We start from the raw sequence: 15,581 nt of genomic DNA on the forward strand, positions 1-15,581 counted from the left end.
CTACAAACTTATGGATATTCTCAAAAAAGACTAGATCAGGAGGCCGGGAATGCTTAAGACAGACACATGCGAAATATGAAAACATGAGAATCATTTTTTCGAATATATTAGAAAATGATTCTAATGCTGGTCATATGCAAAATATCAATGCATGACAATCATATAGGCAGTGTATAAGCAGTTTGAGCTGGTCATTTCAACAGTTTCTAAACAAAAGAAGCACAACGCAGTAAAGATCTTCACACCTTGAGCCAGGCATATTTCCTATATCCTAATTAGTAATTTAAGATCTTCTATCACCCTAAAATATGTGAAGTGAGAAGATGAAACAAATTAGGCACAATCAGATCTCATACATATAGTTTTAAATCAAACCAAACTATAGGAAAAATATTGTTTCTTTTAAAGGAAAATCACTGTTGCAATGCAGAAAGAACCCCTGTTTCTACTCAATGATAACAAGTGAAACCCATTCTAACATAAACATAAGCTTAGATGGTGACAGTTAATTTTGATCCCAAAATCTAAAGCAAATAAGTTATGCTTCTTTAGGTGTGGTATTAGGACTATCAAGGACTGAAAGACTTTAAAGATGTTCTCACACTAATTTCACAATCAAATGGCCAGCTATATGTGTCATGACTTTTTCTCAATATTTTTAATGATTTGTGTTGGGGATTTGGTATTAATTATGGCGGCAAAAAGAAAGAAAAAAATAAAACCGACACAATCAAATACTTGGATTAGATCAAGGTCTACCTTCACGGGACATGCAAAGCTTCACTATAAAAGAAAATAATTACAAAAAGAGATCACACACTCAATTCTCATAAACCTTTCTCTTACAACAAGAAGCTCTCACCTCTCACCCCATACAAAAATTCTCACAAAAAATCCAAAGAGACTCAGATCTACCGAATCAGGATCCTCTGAAACTCCTGAACGCTTCTTGACGCTCTGGCCGCTACCTCTCTGCCTTTGGTTGCTGCCGCATCTCCAAGCCTTCGCCGTGTCATGGTTTTACCTTCTTGAGTTTTTCTTCAATGGGTCAAATTTGAGGCATCAAAATCCCAACAATCTCCACCTCGACTCGATATTCAGTCTTCACCTAACTCTGAGAGCTTTTGAATGACCTTGTCCCCATATTTTAGGGCAAACATCTGCTACTCATAGATGGACAAATATAGGAGTTGAGCCAGGCTGCTCGATCTCATCTCTATCATGTGCTATAATCTGTCTGACCTGAGACCTACTCGAGGTAGCCTCCTACGACAATAGAAACTTTACCTTGTGATATCGTCTGTCATCCTTTCGAGTCTCCCATCTCGTGCTCGATCCACCTGCTCCTAGAACTCCACCTCACATTGGACTCTCACTAGCTCCTGAAGGTCCATCTTGCACTGAGCTTCCTGCCAAGAGGTAGTATCCTCCATACTTTTTTTTCTTCATTACAATCCTACTGCTACGCATGACCTTCAGAATTCTATCATCAGCTCTCCACCTATAGCCACTTGAATCCAGTCTGCTCTGTGAAATCAGATTATTCCTGAAGTTGGGTATATATTAGACCTCACCCAATTTTTTCACTACTCCATCATGCATCTGTAAGCTGACCATCCTACTACCTTTGACTCATAGCTCAATCCATCCAGCAGGTGAACAGTTCCCTCACTCCTCTTTAAGGTGTTGAACAGCTTCTCCCTGAAACATACATGATGCGAACAAGCAGAATTCAAAATCCACTAGGAAAAAGAAGTAGATACCTCATCAGTTATCAGAAGAACATTAACACTATCTTCTGTATCGCTACTTGCCATTACCACAGTAGCCTTCGTCTGATCTCTGAGCTGTAGGTAATCTCTGACTTGATGTCCCAACTCAATCACACTGGTAGCATCTGATCTAACTCGAATCCTTCGGCTTGGACTTGAACCACCCATGTTGTGATCTTTTTTTGCCACTTCGTCTTCTGCCACCACCATCTCCAGTCACTATCAGGGCCGAGTCGCCACCTAACTCGAGGCTCGATTCTCCTGCTTGAGAATCTCGTTCTGGAGAAGTGCAGAAGTGATCTTCTCCATTTTGATAGTATTCTTTCTCACTAAAAGAGCAGTCATCAAAGACTCAAAAGAAGGAAGAAGTGATGAAAGCAAAACCAACGTCTTGATCTTCTCCTCAATCTTTTTGCCAACACTGAGAAAATCGATGAGGATCTTTTAGAAGTTGCTGAGATACTCCTGCACGCTCTATTCCTCGCTCATCCATAGCTGGTAGAATTGCTTTCAGAGAAAAAGCACATTGGTGAGTGACTTCATTATATACATCTCCTTGAACTTCGTCCACATCTCCGTCGGAGAAGTCTCGTCAAGTATATGGATCACCACATCATCCATCTAGTACCAGCGAATCATGCTCACTGTTTGCATCTGAAGCCGCCTTCAATCCTTCACCTCCATGGTAGTTAGCTTCTCTTCGCATAAGAGAGCATCGATCAACCCTATTAGATGAGCACATCCTTCACCCTCGCTTGCCATAGGGAGAAATTATTTTTTTCATCATATCGGTTGATCTCCATCTTGATTGAGCATGACTTTTCCATCTTCTTCAATCTTGATCAACATTTTCACAACCTGCACTCTGGTACCACCTGGCTGTTACCAATTATTGGAGATCTGGTATCGATTATTGTGGCAGAAAGAAAGAAGAAATAAGATTGACAAAATCAAATACATGGATTAGATCAAGATCTACCTCCACGTGGCATGCAAAGCTTCACTATAAAAGAAAATAATTACAAGAGGAGATCACATACTCAATTCTTATAAACCTCTTTCTTACAACAAGAATCTCTTACCTCTCACCTCTTACAAAAGCTCTTACAAAAAATTCAAGGAGACTCAAACCTGCCGAATCAGAGACCTCTGAAACTCTTGAACGCTTCTTGATGCTCTTGCCGCTGCCTCTCTGCCTTTGGCTGCTGCTGCATCTCCGGACCTTCGCCATATCATGATTTCTCCTTCTTCGATTTTTCTTCAATGGGTCGAATTTGAGACGATAAAATTCTTACAATTTGTCACCAATATGGCAGCCTTATCCCTCCCTTTAGTAGTTCAGTGTTAGTGCATGCTGTAGCAACCCATGTTAACCTTTGAAATTTCATGAAAATTTTAGCATCGAAATAAGAAAAGTGCTTCATGCTATTTCTCAAATTTCAAAAGATTTCCTAGCCCAGTCTTTGGGTCATTAGTTTTCTCAAAATTCAAGAGGCATGCAGTTTCGTGTCTGAAGATCGGGCCAGCTAACGAGGATAGTGATTCTAAATATAATATCCACTAACTGCACATTTAAGGAAGTAAAACCCTCATCTTGTATTACATTGGGGGCCAAAAAAAAAAGGCCTTCATTTGATGCTGGTTTGACTCAAAGTACTCCTGCATCCAATATCATTTGAGATCATTCTACCAATATAACATTGTAAATAAAACAATAAAGAGTATGATACTGCTAGAGTTGCATGTTCTCAAAAAAAAGCACCATTCAACTGTAGAATCTAGTATGTCCAATGTCTTCGCAAATAATTTGCATCAGAAAAGCAACAAGTAAATTAGCAAGAAATAGCATATGCATACATTTTCTGTTGTTCAATCATATAGTGATATAAACAAAGGAATGTATAGGTAATCAGTAACCACTTACTTTTAGCTATATTAGAATAAGAATCTTTTCTCTGCTTGGGGGCATGAACATCATCTGTGAAAAGCTCTTCTAGCTCACTTTTGATTTTGGTAAGCTAACCACTTCAAAGAATGTTTCATTGTTCCAGCTGTTTTCTTCTTTCCTTTGCAAAGTTGAGATTCTTCCCATGTTTTAACTGAAAGCACATCCTCTTTCTCATATGCACCCTTTTCAAAATTAGAACACTGAATTGCATATTTTGATCATATCAAAAGATTAGGAATTCATGTTCCTTCAGAGGGTGATCTTTCACAAAGCTTGGCCATCCAGTTGAGAGGGGTAGTCTTGCTCAATCCAGCATGCCAGCTGCTTCTGTTGGGACCATGAAGGATGGCCCTGTCAATGTTTCCATAAAGTTTGGTGAGATTTTCTGTAAATGGAAAATGGAAGGAAGATATTGAGCACGATTACTAACATCCCAATGAGTTTATAACCAAGTAATGCTTAATTCTTGAGAAACTGGTTTACTTTGTTGAGTGTACAACCATAAAGCAGACTGGATATGCAAACTAGGTCGATGCAGTACAGTGCAAAGACAAGAGATCCATAGATGACAAGTATACAAATGCACCTTACAATTTATATTCTCAGCCTTATAAAGATTTATTAGTTTGCTAAGTTGTATACAGGTGATCAGGTGTACCTTACTCTTTTGCCTTTTTTTTTAAGAATACTAGTCCTACACCCATGCATTGCATGGAAATTAGAATAAAAAAATTATAAATGATAATAAAAAAATAATATATTTATTAAATTACATAAAATAAAGATGAAATACAGTTAAAGATGAAAAAATTAATAACAAATAATAAAATAAACTCATATAATAAAAAAAATAAAGAAAAATCAAAGGATGAAAAAAGAAGATCCATGTATCCAACGTTTGAAAATATCAATATGTTTCTATATTTTGGAAAGTATTTCTTATTGTTTTAAGTCTCCAATAGCAAAGACAAATAGGCATTTTTAGGTTTAGTATCTACCATTTAATTCTCAATAAGCAACTAAGCAAAAAAAAAAAATCCAATGAAGAAAGAAAATAGTGTTTATGCCAGATATCTATTGTAAAGTAAAAATAAAAGATCCAATAAACATCATTGCAAAAGAGTAAGTAATTAACCAATCATCTGGAAAAAACAAAAGCAAAAGAAGGCAGATTCTTTCAACAGAAAGCATCATCATTTTATATTTCTCAAAAAAATAAAAATACTCTAATAACAAAATTCTTCATATTGTACCTTAATTTTTTTCTTGCTTAATGAACTTTTTCTGTTTGATGCAATTAGAGAATAATTTAGCAGCCAAATCTTTATTAAATACTTCACACTGAGCCTCTTGGTAGGAGTAAGTTCCTTAAGAAAGATCACACCACTCTCATTTTTATCTTGTTCAGAAAAAAAGATCTGAAATAATTTTAGAATTTCACATATTAATTAATCATCTCATCATATATAGGAAAGATTTCAGACATAATGACAATAAATCAATTTCATTTCTAATTCAATAAAGTAAGCACTATCAAATCTTATCAAGTCTATTTTTATTTTCAAAACCATCATCAAAACTCTGAGACTATTTCTGTTCAACACAATCTTATTGTAAAAAATAAAATAACTGAATATAAAAATTAATAATAATATAATAATTAAATAGATAAGCATGCAGAAATTATGAATATATAAGCAAGAAAAAGCAATATTGTACCGAGGAAGAATAAGGAGCAGCACTAGAGCGATATAGTTAAAGAAGAAAAAATTAATAACAAATAACAAAATTAAACTCATATAAGAAAAGAAAATGAAGAAAAAGCAAAGGATGAAAAAATGAAATTGATTTTAGTTAAAGGGATAAGTCATCAGGACCTAGTGTGTTCAAATCCTTTATATCAACTCATGCTTTTGATGTCGCATGCACTTTTATCCGTAATGAATATAGGTAATACATCATTCCAAAAATGAAATTATGTTCCAGACATATTATTTTTTTAGTGATTTAATTTTTTTACAATAATTATTTTCATTAACAAAGTCATAATTAAAATTTTCTAATTCCTTTATCTCTAAAATGCTTGATGTAATTTGGTAGGTGCTATTACTCAATTGTTGGAGGCTGGTAAGAGTGAAACCAGAAGTCGACAACATGAGAGGAGTGCTATTCCAATTGTAGCACCCTTCATGTGGCTTTCAAAGAGTTATAGTATAGTATTTTTTTTTATTGAAATTTACCATCTTATAGTGATTTTTTTCTTATCAGTTGCCATTCTATTACTGCCATTTGAGCTAAAAAATGAGAACTATTAATTTGATCTAGACGTGAAATGTTGGTTATGGAATATAATTGGCATTGTCTCCCTTGCTATTTTCTTTGACCAAATGTTAGACTTGTAGTAATGCCACAATGACAAAGCTTATAAAATTTTTTTCAGTATATTATCCATCCACTTCCATATTAAGATGAAAATTTTGGAGTAGGATAATATAAAATATAACCCCTGCCTTAATCTGTGAGAAAAATATATGAATGTTGGTCCATTGCTCGATCCCTATGTCAAAGGAAGGAGGATAACCCTAGAATATAATCCCTGTCTTAAAAGCCTAATGATTTTATGATCTTTATTCTTTTCTGCTGGTATCTAAGGATAATCTAATCAAGTACCTATGCAAGTACATAAATTTTTAGTATTCTTTTGATTACAAAAATTATTCATGAAATATAAGAACAAAGGCAATTTCATACTTGAATAGCGCATCTAATAAAAAGTAGTAACAAAACTTCATATAGGTCAGGATATTAGTAAATCAAGTCATACACTTTATCATTCTTGAAAAGATTTTGGTCTCCACCTTTCTCAGCTGCTAAGGCAAAGTAAAAATATTCCAAAGCTTAGATTTTATTAGACATACCATGAATCCCCACTCCGTGATTTGCAATGCTTGAGGAAAGCAGGCATATATACCAAAGCAACACCAGCCACAATAAACCTGATAGTTCTAGACAGAACACCTACTTGGTACTACTACTTCAAAGATCTCAAAAATATACTTTCTTTATATCATTAAAGTATGGGTGCTCCATAGCTTTTTTTGCAGAGATCCACTTTGAAGGATCATACTGCAACATCTTCTGCAAAAATATGGAAGTAAGTAGTCAAGTAGCAATATTATAAAGTAAATAGAATGGCATACACACACACACACACAACATTTATGCCAAATAGCTATTGTAAAGCAAAAATGAAAGATTCAATGAACATCACCGCAAAAGAGTAAGTAATTTAGCAATCATCTGAAAAAAATAACTATAGACCATTATAAAAATAAAACTCCTAAAAATTATAATATACAAATATATAATCTATTGCAGATGCGAACCTTATAAGAGTAAAGTTTATGTTGCATAGCATTGGTATTATAAATTATAAAAGCCAAAATTAATAGTGTCAATGGTTAACTGAAACAAATCTTTTGAGTTTGTATTCTGAAAAATTTCTTTGAAGACAATATTTCTTATAGATTTGACACTAACGTCTTCATCTTCGATAACCAAAATTTTCAATCCTCTCCTAGTTTTCACCCTTGATATTGTAACATAAAGTTGCCCATGACTGAAAATTGATTTTGAAAGATACAAACCAATATGGAAAAGAGTCTCATGATTGAAAATTAATTTTGAAAGTTACAAACCAATATGGAAAAGAGTCTGCCCTTGATTTTTATTTATAGTCATTACAAAGCATACAGCCAATGGATATTGTCTTCTTTAAAATTTTAAAAGAAAATCTAGAATCAGAAAGAATCAAATTCATTCGAGGTATGAATACCTTTTCACCCATATTGCTATTTAAAATTATTTTTTCCTTCAATTATATATTTTTTAATTGTATAATCACCAATCTAGTTCCATTGCATAATCATTTCCGTTGATCAATATTCCTAAGTAACATAACAGGAACTCTTTTCAGCATCAATTTGTGGTTAGGAATACCTAAACACCTAATGCTATTCAAATATTCAGATGCATGCACATCTTCATTTTCTTCATTTATATCTAATTTAGAACTAGAATCTAAGCTTAAATATATTTTTTCCTCAACAGATATCAAAGATAAAATATATTCATTGATCTATTCTACTACTTCAAGAGTAGGAGAAAGAATAGCTCTCTCTTAAAAAAATTTTGGATCAGTCATATTCTCCAATAAAGAAGGATACGTGCTGTTGACTATATCAGCAAATGATTAATAGAATTTTTTATTAAAATATCATCAAGAAGGGCAATAACAACCTCACCGTCATTTGGCTCTCCTTCTTTTCCATCTCCTACTCTCAATATCTACTCTAAAAAATTTTGAATTTTAGCCAAATCAAAAGTTGAAGATCCATTTGCAAGTCTCATATTTTTTATCAATTTGAGGATTTGACAATAATTCTATAAATAAGAAGAATTAATGACTGAATTTATAATATCTTACCTATTTTCTTTTGGAATTACAGAAAGAATTTGTCTAAAATCATCATCGAATACAACAACTTTTTCATCAAAAGGTTCTTGCAAACTATTTAGATTCGAGAACATCAGAATATCTTTTAAAGACCTATCCAAAGCTTCAAAATAATATTTATGCACCATAGGTGCTTCATCCCAAATAATTAATTTGGTAATAGTTAAAAGTTCAGCGATAGGACTATCTTACTTGATGTTATAAGTGGAGTCTTTATTAATTATCAAAGATATTCCAAATCTTGAATGTGCAGTTTTATCACCTAAAAAAAGTAAAGATGCTATTCCACTGAAAGTCATAGTTAGAACAATCTCTCCTTTTGATCATAAAGCAGCTGCTAAAGTTCGATAAATGAAGATTTTTTTGATTCCTCTATAACCGTAAATGAAGAAAACACCACCTTTATTACTTGACATAGCGGTCATGATTTTTTTATATACTAACCTTTGTTTGTCAGTTAGATTAGAGAAAAGATTGTTATGTGCTTCTGTTAGTTTGGATCTGTCATAACAAAGTTCATCATGAATCAACTTGTTTTGTCCTTCCAAAATATGCATATCATTTGGAAAGGACATAGAAGGATATTGCTTAAGACTTCTTCTATTATGTTGCAAAAGCTTCTCCATTTCAACCAAAGTATAATCTTGAAGCTCATCATTAGTTAATTGTAAATTTGAAAAGGAGTAAATATAAAAAATTAATGAAGAAACTGATAATAGATAAAAAGATGTATAAATATTGATATTTAAAAATAATATATATAGCCTATGAAGATTACCTTCATGTTGAAGCAAGATCCTTTGTTTGTAAAGAATGTCATCAGCTAAAAATTCTCATGTCTCTTTCCAAATATTTTTTGGTCGGGACATAGTATTGGATAATAACAAACATATAAATAAAATCTTAAGATAATTAACTAATTCCCAAATGCTTGCTTCTCATATTCCATCAATAAATTTTTTATCATCATCTAATAATTCTATTGAGAAACATGCATCTCGAAAAGATTTATATAACACCCCATCAAAAATTTAGATGTCTTCATAGCATTTGGCCCCTCTTACTATATTTAATAAAATCCTTATATAATATAGTTCACCACTTCCAGGAGGAACATAAAAGAGTCTTCCAATTGAAAAGCCTTATTGTCTTGGGAACCATTTTTTGGGATCTTATTTCCATACAAACTTATTCAAAAATTCTGCATAGGTCAGCTCTCTAGCTTTCACATATTTCTGATTTACTTCAAACCAAGCTAAGAATATTGATTGATTAATTGAAGGCCTATTCAAAACAAATCCAATATCTTCATGATCATTAAATACAATATACTGCTCATTTGAAAGGTGAAAAGATAACCTGCCAACTAGAAGATCTCTGAAATAAATATCAAATTTAAATATTCTTCAAGCAGCCTTACATGGTGAGATATATCTACAATCTAAATACTTTTTTATCTCATCAACCTTATTTTGCTGATCATCATTTTATTCCTTTGACAAAAACCTGCTGTAACACAATCATGCCTTTTATTGATGTATTTGAAAAGATATTTTATTTATCTTGACTGGTTGCACCATTCTGTATTGATATGAGATGAGTACTTCATGAAAAGCCTTGGATTATATGAAATCATGAATCTGTTGTCAACAAGAACTTCATTTTTCTCAACTATTCTCCCATCATCTCTTCTTCTGTACATAGAAAATTCATCTTCTCCAATAATTATTTATTGAATAATTTTTTTAGGAAAGTGCTGGAATACCTATTATCTTTCAAACATAGAGAATTCAAATTTGATGAACTACAAGGACCATGAATTATAAAATTACTAATAACTTCAAACAACTCAAGATTGATTTCTTTATCAGAAAGTTCAGCAAGAATGATCTTATCAATATCTTTAGCGGTGGAAAATTTGAATTCAGTATGCAAGAAAAGCAATATATGAGTATGGGATAAGTCGCACTTTTGAAATTTAATTATAGCTATCACTGCAGACAAAGTGAAATAAGTATCAAAACATGAAAAAAAAATTCATGTTATGTATTGCATTCTAAATCTATTGCATCTAAGGACATAATTTATCCTATAACTTGAACATGATAGTCTAATATGAAAGGATGAAAAATTTTTAAATTTTGTTTCTCACACCAACTACTTAATCAAATTGTCTAACTGCAATTAGAAATAACAATTATTTATAGAATTTTTTGAAAAATATGTAAAAGATGTAAGAGTCGTTAAAAAAATATCTTAAATGATATATCATTATATTAATAAATGTTATACTGATAAATAAAGATAGAAACAATAATAATTATAAGGAATTCAAAAAAGAACATTAATAAAAAGCATACCAGCTCTTGTTTTACCAAAAAATTCTCGTTGTCTCAAATCTCTAATTAGTTCATCCAGTTTTATTTTAAAAACTCTACAAACAATATTAGGTCTGTCTTTGAGCTTGAGAGCTTTCATTTGAAAAAATCTTATAATTTCTGGTCATTTGGATTGCAAGTAAAAGTTATAAACAAATCAGGATATCCAACCCTTTGACAAATGACCATGGCATCTTGATAATTCTAAATCATGTATCGAACCCCGCCAGTAAAAGAAGATAAAACTATTCTCTTTCCACATGAAGAAGGATTAGTTTCTCCCCTAACAATAGCTTTTGTAAGATACTTATAAATATTAGCTCTTAATTGCTTTTGATGAAGCCATATGTAAGATAGCCTTGTTGATTCTATTATTGAGTAGGCATCCACTATAAACAAAAGAGGACGGATTTCTTCAATAGAAAACATCATCATTTTATATTTCTCAAAATAAAAAAATAAAGATACTCTAATGATAAAATCTTTTACATTGCACCTTAATCTTTTTCTTGCTTAATGATTTTTTTCTGTTTGATGCAATTAGAGGATAATTTAACAGGCAAATCTTTATTAAATACTTCATCACCGAGCCTCTTGGCAGGAGTAAGTTCCTTAAGAGGGGCACACCACTCTCATCCTGTTTAGAAAAATAGGTCTGAAATGATTTTAAAATTTTACATATTAATTAATCATCTCGTCGTATACAGAAAAGATCTCTGATATAATGATAATAAATAAATTTTATTTCTAATTCAATAAAGTAAGCACTATCAAATCTTATCAGGACTATTTTTATTTTTGAAATCATCATCAAAACTCTAAGACTGTTTCTGTTCAATACAATCCTATTGCACCAAATAAATTAAATAAATATAAAAATCAATAATAATATGATGATTAAATAACTAAACATGTAGAAATTATGAATATATAAGCAGAAAAAAGTAATATTTTATCAAAAAAGAATAAGGAGCAGCACCAAAGGACTTAATAAGTTCTTCATCTGAATAGATCTTCATAACAGAATATGTATTGAACTCTCCAGTTAAGTTTTCTTGCTTGATTTAAACTTTGAACAGATATTATTTTTTCAATTAAGGTAAAAATTTCATCAGGACAAATACTAACATCTTTCCCATTTCGATAAATATAATCTATTAATAGTGCTAATTGAATGCAATGAATTATAAAATAGTTAATAAAATTTTTTAAATATCAAAATTAAAAGAAATCAATTATACAATAGTTAATAAAATATGGCTGAAGTATTTTAATTTATCCTAATTTGTTTCTTAGACAATTCATATGCAGAGATTTCTACTAAGTTGGAAGTCTTAAGGTCAAATATCACAAAAGAAGCATTTCTAGATTCATCAGCATGTAGTTGGATCTTGTATTTATATGTATTACAACACATTCATATTGGGACATAGACATATATTTTAAGTATAAAATATTCTTTAAATATTTTAGGTTTAAGAATACCTCGGCACAACATTCCTGACATGATCCGGACATTTCCAGCAAAAGAATCTTCCATCATCAGGCTTTACTCTGACGTTGTGCAATTTGCAAGTAGTGTATTTTCAATTAAGCTAATTCTCTATGCCTTCTATAGTTGCAAGAGTCATAAATTTTTTAGCTTGTATTAATAGTCAAATTACATTTTAGATTCAATACATAAGTAAATTAAAAGAGAATGAAGTAGGCAAAAGCTTATATGCTATTAAACAAAATTTTAACAATCAGTTTTAATTTTTTCAAAATCTAGGATCTCATCTATAGTCATCCGTTCAGTCTGATGCAAGAAGTCATTAATTATGGAATATGAGGTCTGATTTGAGATTTGATTTGGTCTCTGAGAATATGCTTGATCTCCACCAAACATACTATAAAATTAGAAATGAAGTGTATAAAATATGAGTATGAAGCAAATAACAAATTAACATATTATAAAAGTTCAAACTAACTGGTTTCAAACATTGAAAGGACTTGTTGCTATTAAAAAAAATTTTAACCATCAATTTTAATTTTTTCAGAATCTAGGATCTCATCTATAGTCATCCATTCAGTCTGATGCAAGATGTCACACCCCGAACCCAACATCCGAGTCGGATACGTGATGGCCGCACACTCCTTAGAGCAAGCCCTAAAGAATATGCAAGGCCAAAATAAATCATTATAACCTTAACATCCATAACAATTAATTTCAATAATAATTCATAAAATCTTGTATAGGTACAAATTAAATTTCTTCAATCCTCTGATCAGGTACTATGACACTCTATTTATCCATCTGCTCACCCATAAATCTAAGCCATAGCCAATCATGAACATCTTGTATCTCTGAAAAGAAAAGAAAGATGAAAGGATGTGAGCTTTACAGCCCAGTAAGAATTCCCATCTCACACTAATATAGTAATATAATCTGAAAATAAGAATAAATAATAAAATATAAAATCTCATGTTCAATATCCAGAATAATGCAAACATCCATAAATTTTCTGTCTTATTAAAATAGATGCATCATCATATGTTAACAGGTGAAATACTTTTGTTCAACAATTATTTCATGTCTTGTTTTTCATTTCTCTTTTCATAATCACATGATTTTTTTAATATTTTCTTTCTGGCTCTGGACTATCCAAGTCTATACCTCAGTCATCATCCGGATCGAATCCATTTAAAAAGTCTTTCAAGACTGTCCCAAGATGAGCTCCTAGCTGGCTATCCCACGTACGAAAGCCCGTGAGAGGCTGTCTCAGGCATAAGCTCCTGGCGGGCTGTTCCAAGCATGAGCTCCTGGCCGGCTGATCCACCTGTAAGCCAGTGGGGGCTGTCCCAGGCATAAGCTCCTGGCGGGCTGTTCCATATGACAAGGCTAGTCCATACCATATATCTCTTTCTTTTCATTTAATCATTTTGTGTTAATTTCATCAAATCAATTCCGACTTGCATTATGATCAATTCAGATATATATAATCATGCCATCAATCTCTGATACATATATATATTGACATAACATACTCATTCTCAAAATCAAATAATAATATCTCAGGTATAATAAATTCATCGATCTCAAATCCGACGATGCAAAATCAATAATGCAAGACCAACAGTAAAATAGCATATTTATAATGATGATCATGTACAGAAATTCTTACCTTTACCGGTAACTGATCCAAGCACAAAAATCAATATTCTTCTTTAATTTATGAATTTTTTTAACAAAATATTCCACTTGATATCATATGCAGACAATCATCTCTTCATAATCTTGATCAATATAAAAATCACATATAGAAAAATTATCGATAATTAATCATAATACACAAATCGAGGATCTCTCTTAGGATTAATCAAAATTAGGACTTGTCTATGTATCAGGATCCTCCACTGATCCATAAGACTTCTAGAGAGAGAAAATCCATGAAGAGAGAGAAAATTCTAGAGAGAGAAAGTAGAGAGAGAAAGTGGAGAGAGAAACTTTCGTATCCTTCCGATGAGGTACTCATGATCGAGATCATCAAAGGTCCTATCAGGATGACTCAAAATGAATCAAGTATTACAAATTTCAAATAGGATCGGATTGGGATCAGATCTACCGCACGAATTTCGGAGCAATCTCAAATCATCATATTTTTATTTTAAATTTATCCTAGGATCCGTGATGAAATCAAAGAGAGAAAGATACTAGAGAGATAAAATCCATAAAGAGAGAGAAAAAGGTCTAGAGAGAGAATCTAGAGAGAGAAACTAGAGAGAGAAGGTGGAGAGAGGAGAGAGAAAATTTTTCTTTCTTCTTCTTCTTATTTTATTTTATTTTTATTTTTCTCTTTCTCTTTTTTTTCCCTTTTTCTTTTCTTTTTCTTTTTCCTTTTTCTTTTCTTTTCTTCTTCTTCTTCTTCCTTTTTCTTTTCTTTTCTTCCCGCGGCCTCCCTTGGCTGAAACAGGGGAAGACCGTGAGGTCCCCCCTCTCGGTGGCTCGGGCTCCGGTGGCTTGGCCGGAGATCCGGTAGCAGGTGAAGGCGGTGGTGGAGCAAGGGACGGCCAGCGGCAAGGTTCGGCCGGCAAAATCAAGGAAAAACTCAGAAAACAGGGGATTTCTTTTGCGATTGATTTTCGGCAAAGTCGGGGGCCGGCGGTGAGGCCTTGGGCCAGGAGAGAAAGGGAAGAGGGAGAGGAAGAAGGGGAGGGGCTTACCTCGAGCTCTGACAGTGTCTCCATTTTCAATTTTCGGTGAGCACGAATCTAAGAAAATCGATAAAATGAGAAAGAAAGAGGGAGGAAGAAGAGAGGAGGCCGGGCTTTGAGATCCTTTGGAGAGAGGGGAGAAGGGGATTTATAGATGGGATCTAGGGCTCCTAGAGTTTCAATCCCATTTTGATTCAAAGAGGGAAGACGGACTCTATCAGGAGTCCTCTTCCATTCTCTTCTTTTTTTTTTTAATCTGGGTTATTACATTCTCCCCTCCTTAAAATAATTTCATCCTCGAAATTTAAGTTATGTCGTTCGAGATACATATTTCAAAATATACATTCTTCATGTCATTCTTAAGCTTACGATAATGTCATATATATTATTTATTTCTCATGATTTTGTTATAACAAAAATTATTTGAAATTTCAAACTCATCCCTTCTTATTGATTTCTCAACTTTTTCGAAGAACCGTAATATTTTAGACTTGTATTAATATACCACCGTTATTTGTCTAATACATTTCACTCGAAATTCATAATTATCTCAGACTACCCTTGATAGAAAAATAAATAAAGATCAAACATCGATCACTCTTCACAATCATCAATTTCTTTCTTCTCTTGACCTTCCAACAAATTTTATATATAGACTCTCATCTTAAGAAAAACCTCAATCTTCTATATCAGTCCCAGTAATAATATTAAATTTTTTTTAAAAAAAATATGAGATCTATGTCAGGATATTTTAAGTTTGAACTAATATCAAA

This window comes from Elaeis guineensis, chromosome 7, assembly GCF_000442705.2.
Source record: "Elaeis guineensis isolate ETL-2024a chromosome 7, EG11, whole genome shotgun sequence".
In the NCBI taxonomy this organism is placed as follows: domain Eukaryota; kingdom Viridiplantae; phylum Streptophyta; class Magnoliopsida; order Arecales; family Arecaceae; genus Elaeis; species Elaeis guineensis.